Source organism: Tupaia chinensis, unplaced genomic scaffold (genome assembly GCF_000334495.1).
Source record: "Tupaia chinensis unplaced genomic scaffold, TupChi_1.0 Scaffold144171_2, whole genome shotgun sequence".
Classification (NCBI taxonomy): domain Eukaryota; kingdom Metazoa; phylum Chordata; class Mammalia; order Scandentia; family Tupaiidae; genus Tupaia; species Tupaia belangeri.
In genome coordinates, this window is record NW_006204028.1 from 1,902,976 (window position 1) to 1,907,874 (window position 4,899).

The following is a 4,899-nucleotide window of genomic DNA, read 5'->3' on the forward strand; positions in this document are numbered from 1 at the left end:
TGTGTGGACAAATCTGGAGTTGAATATTATATCCCAGAATTTAATGGGGAGGATCAGACCACAACAGAAGATAGTTTAAGCACATGAGACTAAACTGGTGAAATAGAATCTTATGACTTTCAACTAAAACATTACTGATTTTCTTCTAGGCTTTGTTTTCTGGATTTAAGGATTTTTGTCTTGTCTAGAGCTGCCATAGGTTCATGTACCTACTATTTGAACAGAATCCTGACCTGTTACCTGGCTTTAAGTTTTAAGCAAAGATCTTTTAGCATTTCTTTGATTTTGATTTATTAAAGTTAAAACTGGTTTTCTTGAAATTAAAAAATATATTAAAAAATACCTATTTAATGACCACAGTAAGCTATATAGCATCAGCTAGGTGCTACTTTATAGTATATTCATTCTACTCAGAGTTTCATGCCTAAAGTCAGACATGTATTCACAGCTATGTGTATATCAGCTGAACTTGCTATTGAAAGTAGTTAGATTAATTAAGATATTTTGTGGGACCAGCAGTTAGCATAATGGCTATGTCGCTGAACTCCCATGTAGTTGACCATGGTTCAAGTCCTGGACCTAGTGGCTTAAAACTCATGCCAGGCATGTATGCATGCGTGCCCAAGATCCCAAGAGGAGAATGGAGGAGAAGGGATTGCGGTGTGACCATCCCCCCTGGGGGGTGATTTCTCACTTTCTGTCTCTGTCTCTGTCTGGTGAGCGCACGCGCCCTTAGCAAAAACCTCTCCAAAAAAAAGATATTTTATGAATTAATAAAATGTGGAGAAAAAAAGAAATGAGTAAAATTATGTACAATTAAAAAAAGAAGAAAAAAACTGGTCACATACTTTAGTACAAATAAAAATTAGTAATTCTTTTTTGACAAAATTTTTTAAAAAGTTTAAAGTTTATTTCTTTCCCAGAAAAAGAGAGGAAGACAAGCACCCCAACAGGATCCCATGCTGTGATTCCCCAGCCTCCTCTCCCAAGCCCTCCAAGCTAGCCAGGATCATGGGCAGATGCACTGGGCAGGTACCGACTGGCCCAGGAAACAAACCTGCAATCTTACGTTACTCCAGTGTCTGATCAGCTTATTAGCACCAGTGCCCTACCACTTCTTCACAGGTTGGCCCATTTGAATGATTCCAATGCTGTCAGCTTTATCTCCTGCTATTTATCTCGGAACAACGTACTATTCTATTGTCCTTGATTTCCTGACAGATAAGGATTTGCACCTCCCCTTCCCTAAGTCCTTCTGATATCATTTTATTTTTTAAATAATTATTTTATTTATTTAGTTAGTTAGTTTTGTTTTTGTTCTTTTAGAGGTTTTGCTATAGGGCGCGTGCGTGCGCCAGAAAGACAGAGAGACAGAAAGCGAGAGGTCAACCCCCAGGAGAGATGGCCACACCGCAATCCTTCTCCTCCGTTCTCCTCTCGGGATCTTGGGCATGCACGCACACGCACCCGGCGTGAGTTTAAGCCTCTGGGTCTGGGACTCGAACCACGGTCGACTACATGGAAGTCCAGCGACATAGCCATTATGTCAACTGCTGGTCCATTTAGTTAGTTTTAATTTGACCAGAGAAGGAGATTGAGAGCGGAAGGAGAGTGAGAGCGAGAGCAAGAGAGAGAGATGGAATGTGAGAAAGCAAGCCGCCAGGACTTGAACCACTGTTGGCCACGTGGGAGTCCAGAGCCCTTAACCACCACGCCCTCTCTGGCCCCAGTATTATTTTTTTCTTTTGGATTTTGCCATAGGTGCATGTGCTCACCAGAGGGAGATAGAGGGAAAGTGAGAAATCACCCCCTCCAGGGAGGATGGCTACACTGTAATCCTTTCTCCTCCACTCTCCTTCCAAGATTCTGGGTACACACACACACACACACACACACACAACCATCATGTCTTCCTTTCCTTTCCTTTCCTTTCCATGCCTTTCCTTTCCTTTCCTTTCCTTTCCTTTTCTTTTCTTTTCTTTTTTCTTTTCTTTTTTGTTTTGAGAGGTTTTTGCCTTGAAGCACATGCCCTTGCCAGAGAGAGAGAGAGACAGAGACAGTGAGAGGGAAAGTGAAAAATCACTCCCCAGGGGGAATGGCTGTGCCACAATCTCTTCTCCGTTCTCCTCCTGGGATCTTGGGCACGCATTCACACATGCCCAGTATGATTTTTTTCTTCTTTTTAGAGAGTTTTTTGTTGTTGTTGTTGTTGTTGCTATAGAGTGTATATGCTTGTCTGAGAGAGAGACAGCGAAAAATCACACCCCTGGGGGGATGGGCATGCCACAATCCTTTTCCTCCATTCTCCTCTTGGGGTTTTGGGCACGCGCGCACATGCACGTGATGCTAGTTTTAAACCTCTGAGTCCAGGTCTCGAACCATGGTCGGCCATGTGGGAATCCAGCAATGTAACGGTGGTTACCACCATCTGCTGGTTCCTCTGACGTGATTTTCAAGCCACTGGGTCCAGGACTTGAACAGTGGTCAGCCATGTGGGAGTCCAGTAACATAACTGCTATGCCATCTGCTGGCCCACGACCTTTCGGCATATCTTTCAAGCTACTGGGCTCAGGACTTGAACAGTGAAATACGCCATGTGGAATCCAGGGCCTTAACCACCTTGCCACCTGCTGGCCTTGGTTTATTGTTATTTTTGAATACAATAGCATAGTCCTTTATTTCATGTACTACCAATCATAAACAGGATTCTAGACTCCTCAGTTTATAAGGTAAGGATATTTGCCCCCACCTCGTTTCCCTGCATTTATCACTCAGCTGCCCGATGTACCTTCCAAGGAGAGTGACTTTACATTCTGTCCCCTTGCTGTGATTAAGGCTTCTGGACTTTATTCATAGGTTGATGCTATTTAAAAAAATCAATAGGTGGTGTTTACATTTTGAACCCATTTCTGAAGCACGGAAGGGAAGGATATTGACATTAGGGGGGGGGGGGCTTTCTCAGGGCAGTCAATGGCCTAAGCAAAATCACAGGGACCTAAACCGAGCGAGTCACATGCAGCTCACAGCTCATGTGCTTGGGTGCTTGGCTCAGGCAGGAAGCCCCTTGAGGAACAACAGGGAACTGAGCTGCTTGAAGAGAGAAGGGAAGTTGGAGGGCCCAGATGGCTGGCTTCCCCTGCTTCCCCCTTCCCTATACTGATCCCAGAATCCTGAATCAGCTTGATCCCACTACCACCATTCAGAAACTCCCACATCAGCCCTCTTGGTGGTCCTTTCTCCCAACCCTCCTCCCTGTCCACAGAACCAGGGCCTCCCAAGACTTTGCAGAGATGAAAAATAATTCCTTCTTCCAAAAATAGTTTGCAACACCTGTCAACCTAGAAAAAAGGCTGAGGCATAGTAAACAGAGTAGGAGTTTTATTTGAGCCAGAGCTTGGGCCGAATCACCCAGAGGAGCAACTGTCTGATTTTCCAGACATATGCTCGTCACAATGGCAACAGAGAAAGCTGGCTTGTATAATAAAAAGAGAATGGTAAGAAGAGAGCAGGTCACAAGTTGTCAAGAGCTCACTTCGGTTTATTTACAATAATGCAGAGCCAGCCTGGTAGCCTGCTAGTTGAGGGAACCAGATTCCACATGGCCAGCTGTGATCCAAGTCTGAACCCAGAGGCTTGAAAAACATGGCTTCGAGTGTGCATAGGTGACCCCAGTCCCCACGAGATGGAGAAGGGACTGCAGCATGACCACGCCCCATGGGCCCTCTCTGCCTCTCTCTCTAGCCAGTGCACATGCCCTCTGGCAAGTTCAAAAAGAAAAAGAGAGAGAGATCAACATCTATCCCTCATTTCAAAGGCCCAGAGAGAGGCAATGACTTACCCAGGGTCACCCAGCAAGTTAATGGCAAAATCCACAAACGTGGCTGGGACCCCAGACCTGGTGGACCACATCTCTGGGTGGGACTATCAGACACCATGAGTCTAATTAGAAAGACACGCAAGTCCAGCCGGCTGGAATCGCTCTGCTCCTTCCTGCCTCAACACAGCACAGTTCCAGGTAGGGGACCCTCCCCAGGAGCCAGGATTCTAAGGGGATTTAAGGCCTCTCTCAGAATCATAAGGAAGAGGCGCATGGCTGCCTCCTCATGACCACAGCTGAGCCAAAGGTCCCAGATAGGGCAAAGTTCTTCTCAGGCCAGGCCCCACCCCACTGCCCCTTCTGCCTGGCGGGCTTACTTCATCTCCAGGTCAGAAGAGGGGAGGTCACCCTGCCAGGGCCTTTCCCCCATTCTTCTCCCCTCCTCCTCTGGAGTAAGGGTCAAGGCTAGGCCAAGACTGCTAGGCCCTGGAACTTGTATAAACCGCCACCTTTCCCAGCCAGGAGGAGAGTCAGTCACCTGCGCTGCCCAGCTCTTCCTACCCCTCTTGCACCCGCACCCCGCACCATACCTGGTTCTCGGGTAGGGAGCGGCTGGAGAGTGAGAAGGGAAGGTGAGAGTGGGGGTGCAGGGCTGAGCCTCGGGCCGCCTCGGTCCACTCTGTCCCCAGTGGCCAGCGCAGGGAACTGCCCTAGGCCCCAAGCTAGGGCAGATAAGTAGGGGTGAGGTACGCAGGTTCTAGACTCTGACGACCCTTCATTGTGCAGTCAGGGGGCCCTACTCCGAGGGTCTAGGCTAAGCACAGAGGCAGAAACAGAAGGTTGCTTTGAGGTAGATGGGGTTACCTATTGGCGTTCCTTCGTAGCTAATGTGTGGCTTCAGCTGGAACTCGGCCCTGTGCCAAGAAGCCCAGAGAGGGCTCACCCGCGACACCCTTTGTCCTGGCTGTCTCCCCACCCGGTGCACGCGGGCACTCTGCCCCAGCTGGCACGCCATGGGAGATCTTCGCGTCTGCTCCTTTGGCCTCCAGCTGCAGCTGTTGGGGCCCCGGAGGCTGGGGGTG

At 48.2% G+C, this 4,899-nt stretch overlaps 1 protein-coding gene across 1 annotated transcript in view; it reads left to right on the forward strand.

The window, feature by feature from the left end:
• The first annotated feature begins 4,625 nt into the window (after nt 1-4,625).
• ACSF2 (acyl-CoA synthetase family member 2) overlaps nt 4,626-4,899 on the forward strand; it is a 50,333-nt gene continuing 50,059 nt past the window's right edge. The window contains exon 1 of the mRNA XM_006166196.2: nt 4,626-4,667. The gene's annotated coding sequence lies outside the window, so the exon portion shown is untranslated. The remainder of the gene's footprint in view (nt 4,668-4,899) is intronic.